This window comes from Salminus brasiliensis, chromosome 25 (assembly GCF_030463535.1).
Source record: "Salminus brasiliensis chromosome 25, fSalBra1.hap2, whole genome shotgun sequence".
NCBI lineage: Eukaryota > Metazoa > Chordata > Actinopteri > Characiformes > Bryconidae > Salminus > Salminus brasiliensis.
In genome coordinates, this window is record NC_132902.1 from 19,638,415 (window position 1) to 19,656,033 (window position 17,619).

The 17,619-nt window shown below is 41.4% G+C and overlaps 1 protein-coding gene across 35 annotated transcripts in view; it reads right to left on the bottom strand.

The window, feature by feature from the left end:
• Positions 1 to 16,527, bottom strand: part of madd (MAP-kinase activating death domain) — a 65,884-nt gene extending 49,357 nt beyond the window's left edge. For all 35 annotated transcript variants that reach the window (XM_072670920.1, XM_072670919.1, XM_072670912.1 and 32 more), the window contains exon 1: positions 16,257 to 16,527. The gene's annotated coding sequence lies outside the window, so the exon portion shown is untranslated. The remainder of the gene's footprint in view (positions 1 to 16,256) is intronic.
• Positions 16,528 to 17,619: the final 1,092 nt, after the last annotated feature.

Genomic DNA, 17,619 nt, shown 5'->3' on the forward strand with positions numbered 1-17,619 from the left:
ACCTGCTACACTGTAGTGAACTGTACGCGTCACGACAAGGGCCTTGCATTGCACTGCTGAAATCTGGTGGTTCATGATAAACCAAAAGCAGGGATGCACAGATACCACTTTCTCCCTTTCCCATATTGTTACCAGATTTTCAAGTATCTGCCGATACGTAGTACCGATACCGACTGACTTAAGTACTCGATAGATATCATAGCTATAAACCCTGATGATTCTTAAAAAGAACAGCATGTACCGGTTGAGTAACTGCACATTTGAAAAGTTTCTGAGCTATGAAACAATAAAAATCACCAATCCACAATGTGGTAAGCAAGTAGGGAAGCATAATCTAACAGCTTTTTATTTGGTGTTTAAAATTCACATTTCATTACAGGAACACGCCTTTGTGTAAAAAGACATTAAACTTCAGTGTGTGGTCTTAAAACAAGCTGCTTAAAATCAACTTTTGGTTTCAGAACCAAAAACACCACACAGAAAGAAAAAGTTCTAAAAGTTCCATTAAATGTCTGTTTAATGGTAATAACTATTTAGGACTGGCTGTTTACTGGTTGTTTAAACGTTTGGTTTCATAAAGAATGCAAACCAAAATGTTCTATGTTTAAAAAAAAAAAGTATGGCGTCAGTAAGCTTTATATATCGGTGCTCTCTATTGCCGATACCGATACGGTGTGCAAGTGCCAGTATTGACGCAGACACCAATACAGATATTGTGCAACACTATGAAAAAGTATCTGATGATTTAAGACCACACATGATATGGTCCTGGATCTCATGTGAGAAACCCTGGGAAAAATTGCAGATCTGTTTCACATTAAGGCAAAACAAAAAATGATTTGTTTCACTTCAGTGTGGCAATGTGAACAAACCCCTAGGCCTCGTCCATATGAGCACAGTGCTCTAAAGCTCATATGGACAAGGCTAAGGCTTGGATCACATTACACAAATACTTTAGAACCCTACTTGATGTCAGTGAGGGTTTTTTATTTTGCTGTTTTTTGGGTTTATTTTATTTTGTTATTCATTTTATTTTGTTGGTTTTTGGCTTTTTGGTTTACAGTACAGATCTGTAAGGACTGTGGCCAATCTAAAATTGGATCCTGTGACTCCAACCTCGTTCACACACATCTAGATAGATCCCTTTGAAAAATGTTGTGTGAAAGTTTCTGAAACTACTTTCTTGCAGATGTATTTCAATGCGCAGCTTTCTGAAAACTTTATTTAGGTCTGTTGTGGCCTTTACATTAGATTCTTTTGGACACCAAACTTCGCTGGGCTGGCATGCTTATACAAGCATTTTAAGGCCATTTCTGTGTACTAGTGTGGACAGAGAAAGTTTCCGAAATATCTAGATGTGTGTGAACAAAGCCTTCGCCATAGGACCTAATTCTAGATTGGCCACACTAGTTATTTGTAAGTACAGTGGCCCATCTAGAATTGGGTCCTGTGGCTAACCCTCACTAACATCAAGTAGGGTATCAAGATCATAAAACTATTGAATACTGATATACTCAACTGTAACACCGAGCACACTAAAAGAACACCAGTTAGAGCTCACCAGGTGCTGTATGATTTCTTAATTTCCAGACTGCAATCCAACACAGCCGTCGAGTGACCGTGCAGTCAGCAAGTCTTCTTGGGCTCTGTCCAGCAGAACGCATAAATTGTGCTCTGTGCCTGCCATGCACACTACCGGAGGCTTTGACTCAGTGATTAGTAGGCGAACTCTTCTGCTGTCACGGCACTTTCGCCTCTCCACCTGCCATCCCAAACACTTCACAACGGAAGAAGAGGAGGGCGAGGAGGAGAAATAGAGGGAGATTAAGCACAGCGGCCTCGGGCACCGTTTGAGTAACACATCAATAACACCCCCGTTCTTACTTCCACCATTTACATTTTCCTGACACCAGGACCCCCACACTGCTGAATCAAGAAGGTCACAAAAGCTATAAAAAGTGCCTGAAGCCTTTTTTAAAACTGCTTTAAGAAGACACACACACACACACACACACACACACACACACACACACACACACACACACACACACACACACACACACACACACACACACACACGCTTTGCAGGCCACTTTGGGTACACACAGAGTAAATACTTTAGGAGAAAGAACACTAGCCAGATTTCTCATTTCTTCAAGACTCATTCACTGTAAGATCTATGCAAGTTGACAGTAACCGAGATAAACGTACTACAGCAGCAAACAGAACTTGGTTAGAACCTGTTTTACGGACATTTAAGTGGGTCGATCACCCATTTCTGTCCTGATTCTCTATGTCCTGAGATCATAAATAAACACTTTATTAATCCTGCCTGGCTTACACTTTTATTCAGCGCTAAAAAAACAATTATAATTATGTGGCTTTGCAAATTAGGTGAGATACTGAATAGAGAACAATACAAAGTGCTTAAACATCAATATTCAAAAGCGAGGCAGGGCACAAATGCTTATCCCACAAACCCCCAGAGAGAATTAATTCCTTCCTGAGCCGTTTCTCCAAGAGAGAACACAAATAACCGAAGGACAAATAATGCTCTGTTTACAGTAATGATACCCTGAGCTCGGCGAGTGTGCCTCCGTTTGACTCGGTAGCTTGCTTAATTGCAGAGTGTGGAACAAGTCCAGGACCTTACTACCTCCAGAGACTCAGTGAGAGAGAGAGAGAGAGAGAGAGAGAGAGAGAGAGAGAGAGAGAGAGAGAGAGAGAGAGAGAGAGAGAGAGAGAGAGAGAGAGAGTGTGTGTGTGTGTGTGTGTGTGTGTGTGTGTGTGTGTGTGTGCGCGCGCGCACACGCCATGTGACGTCACATGATTTGCTCCCGTGGCAATCACTTTGTGGCTGATTGTAGGGCTTGAGGACTGGGCACAGAGTAATGAGATTCCTCTTCGTCACCGTGGAAACCCAGCCTCCTTTCCTCCAGTAGCACAGCTGGGAGCGCTGTCTTTGAACAGATAATACAAGGACTCAATTGCCATCCAGAAAAGAGGACAACAAACGGCTCCTGGCCAAACCCAAGCTGGAAAACAAAACCGTGCCCATCAGTGTCCATAAGCGTCCATCCATCTCACATATGAGAGGATGTAAATGTAGCCAATCAATTAACTTCACCCCCAGTTTCCTATAGTCTCCTAATTCCGTCTATTATTGAATTAGAAAAGGAGGGAGCATACAGTATTAATGCTTTTTTGGTTTAAAGCACTCTGGTTAGCCTTATGCTTACAATTTTATCTTTAATCTTATGTTGGTTCAGATAAAGTTTTAATCACTCATGATATTTTATTAGTTTTTAATTATTTTATATATTTTTGTATCAATTTTATTATTTTATTTGTCCTAGTTTATAGTTATGTGATATGTTATGTGATATAGTATTTTAGTAATGACAATACTTTTTACTGCTATTTTTATTTCCCCATATATTTTACTTACCATTTACAAAAATACCATTTATCTAATTTTGCTACTTTTGTCCTTTTAACTGTTGGGTTCAATCTCTTAAATTGTAATTACTGCTTGGCTACACTGAAAATAAGGGTTTTTTTAAATTAAAATCCTATCAATATCAATAAATAAAGAAATAAACAAGACCTATCAGACTTGCATTCACAAGAGGTCAAGCGCTAACTATAGGCTTGTACTGCAGACAGCTTTGACTATTGGGACGAAAAGCTAAATGAGAGCTCCTGTCTGAACATAGCTAATCTAAAAGTCAGATCACCTAATCCAAGTCCTCACATGCCTTACTGAGTGTCTAATGCAGTCCCATGCTCCTGTTTCTTCACAATAAATAAATAAATGTTTTCTCTCACACAGGAAGTCCCACAGATGCCGATATAACATCAGTGTTCACTCCGTCCTTTCACAGTGAGGGGGACTCCTACAGGGCAGCCAATTTCCAAAAGCAGCAGGCCTCCGACCCTGCGTTCAAACAGGCAGCGACACACTGCAACAAAGCAGCTGGTAGTCATTCGTTTTCTGTGGTGAAAGCCGGTGTTCTCCTGCAATAAAGGCCGTGTGAGCATTGGGTACACGGCAAAGCTGAGCGGAGTTCAACCTTATGCAAATTCAGAGCGAAGCAATCTGACTACCAAGTGAACTAAGCAGGGTGGTAGCTGCTTTATCTCTGCCCTAGTGTAACAGTGCCCACTTTTTGATTCTTAGACAATCATGAAGCTCGAACTGCGTTTGTCAGAAATAGACGGCAGTGGTTTCTTCTCAAAGCGGCTGCACAGACAGTAATGGACTTTAGAGACGATCGATTTGCCTCCAGGAGTTGTATTTTTAGTGCAAACGTGATTTGTGGCCCCAAAGATACGCTCTGAAGCAGCTATAGCCAGTAAAGCACAGTCATGGCATAGTCATGGGAGAGTACTGAAATGGCATTTTCCTGACGTCAATGAAACCATGGCTACCAAAAGCTCAAGTTCAGAAATGCCTACAGGCGATGAGCGACCAGCAGTTTGGCCAACGAGGGGCGAAAAATCACTGCTGGAGCGAACGCATGGGTTTAAGTCTACTAATATGTACTTCCAATATGTTCTCGAGTTGAACTCAAGGTTCAGGTTATAATATTCAGATGCCCCTGAAGACCGTTGTTGGGTGACTGGGACAATCTGTAACTCTACAGATGGGTCAAGTGTGGAAGATTAGGGCTGAAGCTAAACTAGACCAGGGTAGTAGACCTCCAGAACCAGGACTGGGCAGCCTTGCTTTAGACTACTGCCCTGCTAGAAAGTCCAACCAGCTTAAGCCTCCTGGTAGAAGAAGCCAGATTTTGGGTTAAAATCTCTTGGGCATGTGACGGAGTTTGTGATGTACTCCAGCAGATTTCCCAAGACTTTTAGAAGAAAAATAGCTCCACTTCATTAGCGTAGCCCATAGTTTCACTAGCAAACTTTATATTTGGAATTAGCTACTTTTCAGCATGTTTTGTGTTAACCCTCTGTAGGGTTGTTGCCAAAAAGCTCTATTTTGTTTGATCATACTGCAGAATCCAGAATCCAGTCCCAATTAAATTTCCAGCGATGTCTACTGAACTCCAGAGGCTTCTGTTTGTGTTTGATGACAGAAGAGGCAATCTTATGAGAAGCCCATAAACATCATCGGCATTGTGACTGAGAATCTAATTGGCGACTTGGTGACCCCAGGATGCAACAAACTGTCCTTAAAAACTTCCGAGAAACCATGTCACTTTATATGTAGGACCCAAAAATATACAGGCATCATTTCTCAGTTGCTTTATACTTTACAGCTGTACATTACTCACATAGTGGGCATTGTGACTGGGCGGTAATTTCTGATGGTTTACGGTATATATATATATATATATATATATATATATATATATATATATATATATATATATATATATATATATATATATATATATAAAAACAGTAGGGATACACCAATACCACTTTTTCTTTTCCGATACTGATACCAACTCTGATTTAAATACTCAATAGATGGCTCTAAATCCTGATATTCATAGTATTTACTTTTACTTTTAGATCGTATCCCAAATAATATATACACAACTTAAATTTAAATTGCCACAATGCAGAAACATGTGCAGGGAGGGAAGTATAATCTTGCAAAGCTCGACCAAACAGCTTTTAATTGGTGTATAAAAATCACATTTCAGAGCAGGGAAAAAAGAAAGAAAGAAAAAAAAAAAAAACGGCAGCAATTTGCAACAATTTCACATTTAGGTCCACGTCTCTGTGTAAAAAGGTACTACATTTCAGTGTGTTTCATTTAAACAAGCTGCTGAAACTCAAAAACAAAAACCAAACACACACACACACAAAAAAAAAAAAGTACGGGGCATCAGTAAGCTTCATGGTACCGGTGCGCTCTATTGCGAGCACCAATACTGTGTGAAAGTGTCGGGGCCAATACTGATACGATTATACAGTTGATTGTTTTCCATGACTGGGACTTTCTATAACATTATTTTTGTGTCACAGAATATTTATAAAAAAAAAAAAAATAAAAAAAAATAAAAAAAAAAGGGTTTGCTTGGCCCCACAAAATTACTCAATATATGAGGGACTCAGTCTGCAGAATGTAAACAATGTTTAAAGTGTGTAAGGGCATTGTAGCAAAAACACAACATCTAACCCTGAGGTTAACAGTGGCTTATTTAACACAAATCCACATATCAAAACAACTGAAGTACAGATCACATACTGTAGTCTTTAAAGCACAGTTTTTGAAGGTTTGAAGTTTTTTTTAAGAAAGAATGCAAAAAAATAAAAGATCTGATCTCATCATTGCAGCGTGGTCAGAAGGTCCAGGTGTGTGCATACTCGTGTGTATGTGGACAGAGAGAGAGAGATGTTAGAATAGCTCTGTTTGCGTTAGGTGTGGCTTAACACAGCTCTCACAGCTTACTATCTCTCAGAGCCAATGGCTAACGACCTCTCCTCTAGTCGCACAATCACAAGTTAGCCAACAGTATTTTATTTTTATTTATTTTTATTTTATTTTTTTTTAACATCAGGCAGATGCGACTACAGGTCCCTGGCCCTTGTGCAGTATGGGTGTGGGTGCTCTTCAGTGCTAGCCTACTCTCGCCAGCAACACGTTAGTTCATTCAGGATTTCTCGTCGCTGTATGTAGGAAATGTACAGTCATACTGCCTAGGAATGCACCGATCCAGCTTTTTCAGTTCCGATACCGATACATAAACTTTGCATATCAGTCAATACCCGATACCAGTCCAATACCACTGCTGAATTATTAAACTGTATATCTCACCATGTGGGAGAGACCTAAGGCACCAGGGCTGACTTAAACTACTTTATATAATATAACAAATTAACACATAGATATGAATGTGCTAAATTGCCATTTGTTATTTGTTTATTTGCACATTTAGTGCAGTCTCACACCAACAAATTAAAGTGAAAGGATTGATTTCATGAATCAGCCTAATTATCCGATACCCGATCCAGCTAATTTTTGTTAATATCGGGACCAATATACGATCCTATTATCGGATCGGTGCATCCCTAATACCACCCAACACTACTGGAAATAGGCCTCTTCATTCACAAGGCCCTCCACTAAACTCTTTGATCTTTCTAAAGTGGTCTTTGCCTGCATATCCCCTCATACTTATACCTCAGTGCAAAAAGAAGCCATGTATCACAACTTAAGAGTTCCAAAAAGTACCTTAGGCATGCCCAAAACATCAAATGCGAAGGGGAAGTACAAGAATTTCCAGGGCATCCAATGACTGACATGTTTTAAGATGAACTGACCTCCTTGAAAGCTAACAAGCTGTTTGACAAGGGCATGCTTTCCAATTTTCTGCTCATCTTTGCTAAGGGTGCCAATAACTGTGAAGGGCGCTATAAAATGGAACAAAAGAATGCCAGGCACGCGGACTAATAACAGCACTTCCTCAGTTCATTTGCAGTAATTTAAATGCAAGTAGGGGGTCGTGTCAAGAAATGAAGACTACTATAGTACCCAAATGAAAATGGCTGCTCAAGCATAATTTCTAGTTTCAGCTCTCTGCGAGCGACTCACAGCAAATATGGTCTCTGGTTCTCCACCCTGAAAGACAAACAACTTATCAGTCATTCATGCCAGACGTTGCCAAACAGCATAAGAAGTTGTTCTTGGGAGAACAGAGCATGCTCAATAGAAGAACAAGGGGAAAACGTTTGCACAAAGCAGCACAGACTTTCAAAAATGCATAAAAATGCATAGAAATTATTATAATAAAGAAGCTACAAATGGTTCTTTGAGTGATGCTATAGCAGAACCACCTGTTCTGTAAATGATGTGCAAGTATTTTTTTTTAATTAAGCCTTAAAATGCTCTTTACTCACACAAACATTTCTCTTTCATTGTTCTTTCTGGACGCAGAGGTGGTTTCTCTGGCATCCCTTAAAGAACCATATATAGCCCCTTTATGTTTAAGGATTTAGGGTAACAACAATTAAATACATAAATATGGTAATAAGGTAGACCTGTATAAATCAATCCTGGGAATCCAGAGTCCGTCCATTCAAGTAATTATGTAATGTGTGTGTTAATCTCTGATTGACAGGAACAACATTTGCAGGTCCCTTTATCTAAGAAAATATAAACATTTAACTAATATCATATGATATCAGTCACATTGTCACATTGCTTTAAAATAGTAGCCTTCAGGTATGAGATGACCTATGGGGCAGTGGGGCTCTACGGTTAGAGCGCCAGGCTATCGATAACAAGGTTGTGGGTTCGATTCCCGGGCTCGGTAAGCTGCCACTGTTGGGCCCTTGAGCAAGGCCCTTTACCCTCTCTGCTCCCCGGGCGCTGGAGTTGGCTGCCCACCGCTCTGGGTGTGTGTGTGTACTCACTGCCCCTAGTTCACTAGTGTGTGTGTGTAGTGTGTGTGTGTGTTCACTACCACAGATGGGTTAAATGCGGAGGACACATTTCGCTGTGCAGTGCACACTGTACAGTGACAAATACGTGCACCTTTACAGTATTAGATTGTAAAGAATTTCACAAATAATCTAATAAAACATTTTATGTTTTAGCAATGGAAATGGTGCACTTAGAAGAAGGAATTAAAGCAGTATTGTTTTTCTAGGACTCTTGATTTATGCACACTGTAACACACTGTAAAAAACATTAATACACTTTGTGATAAATAGCCAAGCATACTTTACTTTCTACCAACACTACTTATGCTTTTTAGGTAGTGTGAATGCCTCAATTCAGCTCAACACCCAAAGAAAATCTATAATAACATCATTTAAGAATGCTCAAAGTGAAGGGTTAGAAAACCCCTCTGCATATTTTACACTTCTGCAATTCAACTATTGCAGAGGCTGATGCTGCAATGATGAGTAAGAAGCAGCAATATATACTGTGCAGGCCAAATCGCTGGAACTCAGAGGATGGACTTCTCCACAGCACACTCAACACCAGTTACTATTTCAGATAGATCTATGAATATGAAACTAGCTTTTTTGGCCTTTAATTTCTCTTTAGTCATTCTGAGTTGTTGCCGAATTAGAGCTTCTACTCAAGGCTCTGAGCTCAAAGGTCAGCGTGGCAGGCTCCCAGCTCATTGCTAAGAGTGCGTCAGAGCAATGTGGAACGAACATGATCTAAAGCGTCCACTGGAGCCGCCAATATTACAACTTATAAAGGTTTACCGCTGACACACGGCTCCTACAGAGTCGCATTTCTAACCTACCTTTGTTTACATTCAATTCATGAAGATGCTAAACTGTTTAAGTCAGGCTAAATGTAATTGTTTTAACTAATGTTCTTGGTCATATGAAGAAAATAAAAATCATTATTTGATTTCCTGTCATCTTCCATTCACATATAATGACTTTTACTCAACTCTAAAACTAAGTAATATCTCAGAGCTATTAGAATTTTCATTAAGTCTAGATTAGTAATCACACTGGTTAGAGTTTTAGGTACCCATAGCCTTTCATCGTTATATCACCAAGACAACGGACGTTCTCAGGACGACTTAAATGATTCATTGCGTAGGGTAATTTAAGTGACGAGAAAATTCATGGTTGCCAACACTCGTCCCACCCACTAGCAGCACATATGCTCACTGAAAAGCTCTGTTGTCCACTGATGTGCATTCAGGACACGCAAGGATACCAACCCAGCAGAAGAACAAGAGCAGCCGAGGATGACAGGGGAACAAGAGAAGCCACAAGGAACCATAAAGCTGAATCCCAATACACTGAGCGGCAGATGTCTGACCGGGTCTTCACAATATAGGGCCTAAATTGAGGCTCTCGCAGCATTTGGTGGCAATCAATACGACGACAAATACAAAACCTAACTGTGATGTAGCAATGTAACGATCTAGTGCTACAGCGCACTGGAGGACTCTTTTCTGTAGGGTCACATACAAATGATTTTTTTAGGAAATAAGAAACCCTACATAACAAATTTGCTTTTTGAACCCTTTTCAAATTGTTGTTTATTGTGAAACTTGAAGCTGAAGTTAAATCCTCTAGAGCGAGCAGACTCAAATTAGGCATTTTATGTAAGTGTTGAACAATTTCCATTGATTTCCCCAAACTTAACATACTGCAAAAATTAATAAGTAAATAAAACTTAATAGATAAAATTAGCCAACTTATCCTGTCATCCTGCCAACAAACCCTGTCATGTAGGTTTTGTGCATCAGATGTTTTCTACTCATGCACACACATCAATCGAAATCAAATGTGAAACAGCAGACAGCAGCAGAAGACCACAGCAATTCCAGTCTCTGTCAGCCAAGAACAGAAAACTGAGGCTGCAGTGGAGGCTCACTAAAACTGTCCAGCTGTAGACTGGACTGAGGAATCTTGATTGCTGCCAGGGCGCACAGATGGTAGGGTCAGAATTTGGCGCCAAAAGCAGAAATCAATGGACCCAACCTGCCCAACCTGTGTGGTGGTGTAATGGTCTAATTCCTTCAGAAATCTTTACCTTTTTTGGGGGGGTATTTTGGTACTGGTACTCTGAGTGGGAAATATAAATGATATTTTATTATCATGATACATTTTTAGCACAATATGCTTTGCTGAGGATGTGGTAGAACAGCAAACTTGGTCACGTTTACCGATGTGAATTCAGAGCTGCATAAAGAGAACCTCCGAAAAAGCAAAACACTGTGATACTGCGTAGCGTGAAATTTCTCAAGTACTATGATACTATGCTTTTGCTGTTTTGCTCACCATTAACGAATACCAAGTCAGTTAAGAGCTTAGTTAACGATGTACCGGGTGCTTCAGATTGTTTTGAACAAACACAATGTTACACAAACACCTAATATATATATTATATATATATATCTGTAAATGTATTTTCCTTTATTAAGTTTGCAAACATGCCTAAAATTGATAAACAAGCACAGATTAATTAACCACTAATGCAAACATGAGTATCATCTGATGTGGTGATGTATTCAGAGAGTACTGTGATTAGGGCTGGGCGATATGGGAAAAATACTGTATTATAACATTTGAAAGATATTTTTCACGATACGCGATATTTATCACGACACATCATCACAGACTAAATACATCAGTAGCAACAAATGACACTGTTTGTAATGAAAAATGCAGTTGATCAATGTTTCTTAAGCACCACCAATATCCTTGATATGCTTAGAAAAGCGTATTGTGTATCAAAACAACATTTTGCACGCTACGATAGGGCTGGGCATATCGGATTTGATTGGATATTGGATACGGGATTTAATCTTAAGAAAAAGCTGAAAATCAGCACTGCACGTATCAAAAACACTAATATCATTTAACAGGCATCAGTTCTGATGGGAATACCCAGCGGCGAGAGAGATCAGAGGTGAGATAGGAGGGCAATGTCAACCACGATTAAACCAATAGACGGGGGAAGAAACACAGGTCCTCTCAAATCCAATCACCCTCATAGAGTCCCTCGCGGCGAAGGTTTCCCTACGACAGCTGGAGATCAAAGCGGCACAGGCGACAGTCTGCTCTCTCTGCACACTTACGCAAATTGGAGGAGAAGCATCATTAGAGCGGTGCACTGAGTAGGTACGGGTGCAGGAGGTGCAGCCAGAGACAGAGGGAAATGGTCCTCACTGGCAGATATAAAAAACAGAGAGGGTACTACAGCCAGAAGGCTGGCGGTCACTGATTCAAAGTGGTAGAGACGTTAAAGACAAAGCAGCTTAATGCTGAAGAGACTGGATACCGTTCACGCCAGAAAACTGTTAATGTCGTAAATTAGAACAGGCTGGAATCATCACACTAGGGTCACTCAAGTCACCCAGGGCACATTGTACATACACACAGCATTTCCCCTCTCAATTCTTTTTAATGAGATGAGCGTGTTTTGCTAGACGTGTTTTTTCATGTGCTGGAGGCCTCGTGTACCCTGTGTGGCTGTACACGCCAAGCTCCCCAGGCTGAAAAAGGCTCAACTAAAAGCAGTAGTGCAGACTACGCCATGACTGCTTCCCAAATCAATCAGATCAGAAGGAAGGCACACCTTCAGTGACAGCTCTAATGAGGCAGGGATCAGTGCTTGCAAAAACTCCATGACCCCATTCACACCTCACATTACCATCCTTCTCGAGTGATCTGATTACAAGAGGTTACGTACAGCCACTTGAGCTTGGATTCTGTGACTGGAGAGAAAAGACTGGGCGCTTTGTTTGATGGCGGATTGGTTAGTGTATAAAAACATCCCATGAGTCTTGTTTATGTACACCGTATGGACAAATGTATTGGGACACCTGCTTCTACCATGTTTCTTCTAAAATCAATAATTTTTTAATAAAAAGGTTAATTGCAGTGGGGATTTGATTGCATTTAGAAATTGCATTCCAAAAAACACTCAAGCTGAAGCTGGGGGGCTTCATGTCCCTTTAAGTCATGCCTGGCTTTAGGCATGGTGCCAACAGGTTTAGGTATATCTCCAACACCACGTTACAGGCACTACACAAGCTGTCTGTGTATGCTTGTGGGCATTTGCACATTGCTGTCAGCAGTGGATTCAACCCAAAGTAGCTGGATGCATTCATTAGAAGGGGTGTCCACAAACATTTGGACATTTAGTGTACATGCATGGGCTATACCACATGCTAAGACTGTGCTGAATGGTGGCTTGAATAATGGAATATGGCTCTGATATTAAAGGGACTTTTTTTCCTCTCCTGGCAGCAGCACCACCCATTCTAGTAAACAGCATGTCATTTTTCATGGTAGGTGCGAGAGCTTTCTGCCCATACATACTAAAATGACAGTCAGCTAGCACAGCTGATTGACAGCTACACAGTTATATTCGCTTAGCAACAGGGAGACGTGCTGCCAGAATCAGCATTCAAAGCAACGCAACACAACACGCCCCTTTAATATTTACGTCCATCTAGGCCAGGTCGGCGCTTTGTCTGCTTTTATAACTAAAAAGGACTCACGTCAGTAGTGGGATCTTGGATCTACATGGTCAGCTTTCTAGCCTCCTATGCCTTTTATAACCTCGCAGTCCGACACCGGACCAGCGCCAGATCACATTACAAAGTAAAACTCCCAGCGTCAGTGTTGTTTTTCCTGATTCCCAGCTAGAGCAAACGATCCCATGCTTTGTTCCAAATAATGATGTTCGGGTGACCACAATTACTGCTCTCAAAGCTGATTCAAGCACTCATTTCCCAACTCACTCAGACTAATGGTCTCCCTGCAGACCCCTGAAGTACAGGAAGCTCACTGCTAACTAAAAAGAAAAAACCCTACTCACTGAACTAATGATGCACCTTGATAATCACCACTTTTAACCGGCTCGTCTCATTTAGCATTATGCTAATTGTGAACAGATCTCGGTTTGGACTCATTTATTAGGACAGGGACTTAGCAGGGGAGATGTGGCTCTGAAAATATCTGCGGAGTTATAATTTTTTGACGTCAATGGGAACGTAACCAGGCCAGACACTCTGTGACTCACTTACTTAACTAAGATTTTTATTTGTAAACATAAAACAAAAGAAAATAATAATAATAATAATAATAATAATAATAATAATAATAATAACAAAACAAGCAACCAACAAGAAACTGGTGAACGTCTGTCTAGAGGATCTTAATATCAGGCTGTTTAAATCTAAAGCTTGAAGACGTAGTCGATACACACATTATTAATGCACTGGACACACCATGATGATGATGATGATGATGATGATGAAGTCCGAATACTTATCTTTTGTCCCACTCAGGGACAGCAGCAAATTTATTCTGCACATTATCTGGTGCTCTGCCATGGAAACCTTATCTTGTCAAGTGTCTCGTTTCAAGAGGACAGAAGGAAAGCCAGGGGTATGGTTAGCTCTTCAGAAGAACGCCAGATGAAGTGGCACTGCATGTCTACCTCTGAGATTTTATGTTTATTTCCATTAGCGATCAGCGAGAACATGCCTCAGCTCACACATGCATGCCTGCTTTCACTGATTTGATTATTAAAGTCACTGTGGACCAGAGAACAAAATGCAGTTTTCTCCAGTAAAGGGACACATTTCTGTGTGAAATGGGAAGCAGTTAGGGGCGGGACGTGATATGATTATATTTAATGGTATTTGATAGGATGGTGTTTTAAAACAAACCATAGCCAGACGCTAACCTGGATAGCGTCCGGAGGATAAGAATGTGCCTCCAACAACATCAACACCACCACTTTAGCATCTGTGCTGGAGGATGAGATACTGATGGAGGAGGAGGAGGAGGAGGAGGAGGATGCAGAGCTGATAAGGGCTTTTGTGCTAGTAGTTAAGGCGAGCAGCTGTGAAAAGAGGTGCTGACTGGTGTTTTTGCTTGATGATAAGCAGGGGCTGGGGGCATGTTGTGGGGGCATATTACTGGTTATCGTAAATGTGCCCATCCCCTAGAGATTATCTACGTCAGTCAAACGTCAGAAGAGTTTATAGGCTGGGAAAAGTGACTGGACTTTGAATTTTTGGATCGTACTTAATAATAAAACAAGGTAAAGTTGCCTTTAAGAGGATTTATTGTAAACTCAATCAATCAATCAATCAATTTAATGGTGGGATACCGGTACTACTAGTAAAGGATACTGGTGTTATCTTGTCTATAATATGGATTGTACCTTATCATGGCTACTGTGATCAGCCCGAAACTGCTAGGCAGATTATTGCTTAGGTTGGTGTAGTGTAGTGTGGTGTAGTGTAGTGTAGTGTGTGACGACACACCGCCTTGCCCATGGCACACTAGGGTTTAAGACCCTGGCTGGGCAGGATTACCGCACTTCACCAACAAGAGCCCTTGGGTATGACTCCTAACTCTACATTTCCCTACCTGTGCTGTGTAACATGATTCAAATGCAAGCAGCTGCTGTACTTCATTTGACAAAACACAAAGCATTAAATGCCTTCGTTATCTACAGCAAACAGTGAAATACTACTACGGATATCAGCTGCGAAGTGAGTAACAGAATTGAGGCTGGGTAAAGAGGCAGAAAATGGCACAGAACCGAGGCTGAATGGGAGGCTAATTTCAACTAATATAGGACACTCTTATGCAAGCATATTCTCTCAAATCTGACAGACTGCGTATCCTCATCTGAATGACATTTAGGAGCATCTTCATCGGAGAGGAATCAGGTCTATATTCAGGTACTTATATATAAAATATTCAGTCTGGACCAGTCCTATTTACCCCCTCACGCTCACCTGCTTTCTTAATGAGAGGCAGTGTCCTTGCGTTGCCAGATGTACTATAACATAATCAACCTCGTCATCATCCTCGTCATCGTCAGCAGCCCACATCTGTTAGGATGCTTGGATCCCTGCTGATGAAGCTTGAAGGCAGCTGAATGTTGGCTGCTAGGGTCAGATAATGATACACAGTGTTTTTGCCTGATCTGATTAGGCATATTTGCCCTCCGACACATCGGCTGGCCACAAATGACTGATAGAGCAGCGTTCAGCATTCAGGTGTTCAAATGCGCTGCAACATCAGCAGCCCAGATCTGTCCGGATGCTCGGATCTCTGTTGAGAGCAACATCACCACCTTAGGGCTTTAGACGGTTCGAAATCGGACCGGATGTGTGTCTTTGCTTGAACGTGCTGCTACCATTTGGACCGGTCCTATTCTCTCCTCATGCTCACCTGCTTTCTGTCCTCCAGTGTCCTCCAGTGTCCAGGTGTCCCAATGTACTGAAACATCATCACCTTCAGCAGCCCTTATCTGTTAGGATGCTTGGATCTCTGCTTTGAGTAACAAGATCTTCCAGAATTGAAGCCTTAAGAGGGGCTGAATGTTGGCTGCTTGTCCAAATTGTGATACACCCCCATGTTTGCCCTCCAGCACGACGGCTGGCCACAAACGACTCACAGACCGGTGACATTCAAGCGACTCTCCACTTTAAAATCACTCAGTGACATTTCCAGCAATAATTCAGACTGAATTCACCGAGTAGAAATGTTTTAAAATAAAAGCCACACGAACAGAGCCATGCTGGCAGCGATTAGCAGCCACTAACAGGGTCAAATGACAGCATCCCAAAGGCGAATTAGCATCTGTCAACATCCACACCAGCAGCTACTCCGCTACCTTAGATATAGCTAGTTATACGAGGATTTCCCACGCTTGTCACCGTCATTTCGTTACATAAATGCCCTCTCCACCTCTTCAGCTGTCATGCCATTAAAAAACGAGTGTCCTATCTCGACTGGGTGTGAGTGTAAATGAACCAAACAGAGCTACTGACCTCCAGCCGCTAGCAAGCAAGCTCGCCTGCTAGCCTACGTAGCTAGCTCGCTAGCTAGCTAACGTCGTTGCGAGGTCGCCTCCTGTCCACAGCTGTTCACAAAACAAACGAGGAGAAGGGGTTATATCCTCCAGACATTTTCATGTGGAGCTCGAAGAGAGGTGCAGATCGTCTGGAGAAGCGCAGACAGTCGCTGGATGAGGCTGAAATGTGTCGTTAGATGGAAGCTGCCCTCCTCAGCTGAACACTGGTCTCGCTGTGGGCTGCTGAGGAGTTCCGCATTAGAGCTGAGCGGAGGGTGGACCGTACCATTCATCACGCTGGGGATGGGCGGTACTCCTCAGTTCTGCTTCGATCCGGTACCGATATCAAAGATAATATCCTGATATCGGTATCGATACACATACCAGAAGTATTAAATAGCTAAACTTCCGCAGCAGCAACATAAATTTAGGGGTGTTATTTATTTCTTGCGCCTTTTTTTTAATAGACATGTCATTTTTTGGGATAAGAAAATTTAAAAACGAGTGAAAGGTCTAGGATTTGGCATTGATTTCATATCAGTGTTTGTTTCTGCAGTCAGATCTTTTTTTCCCCCAGCTTTAAACATGCCTGTTAAAGTCCCGCCTTCTCACTGCCACTATTGGTCGGCATGTACCGCCAGCTACATCGACCATTGGTCAAACCTCTCCCCATAAGTAAAGGTAAAAGGTAAAGGTGCACGTATTTGTCACTGTACAGCGAAATGTGTCCTCCGCATTTAACCCATCTGGTAGTGAACACACACTCACACACACACACATAAGTGGTTGACTACACTCTAAAAATGTATAAACGTATAAATGTAAATAATCAGAGATCACTATATATATATATATATATATATACTTGATATAGTGTTAGTGTTGGTAATGAAAGGAATAATTATGTATATTTATAATATAGGGCAGTGGTGGCTCAGCAGTTAGAGCTGCAGGCTATTGATGACAAGGTTGTGGGTTCGATACCCGGGCTCTGCAATCTGCCACTGTTGGGCCCTTGAGCAAGGCCTTTCACCCTCTCTCCTCCCTAGGCACCGCAGTAATGGCTGCCCACTGCTCTGGGCATGTGTGCTCACTGTCCACTGTGTGTGTTCACTGCATGGATGGGATAAAAGAAGAAGCCAAAACGTCACAAATGGTCAATATGCTTATCTTGTCTAAAGTTGTATGATTTTTATTTATTTATTTATTAATGAATTACTATCCTTACATATTATCCACACATATTAGAGGGTAGGCCTTCTGACAACTACTGCCAAGGACTACCCCCAGGCTCCCCAGTCACACCATTCTAACACTATCCTTTTTTTCGACACACTCCC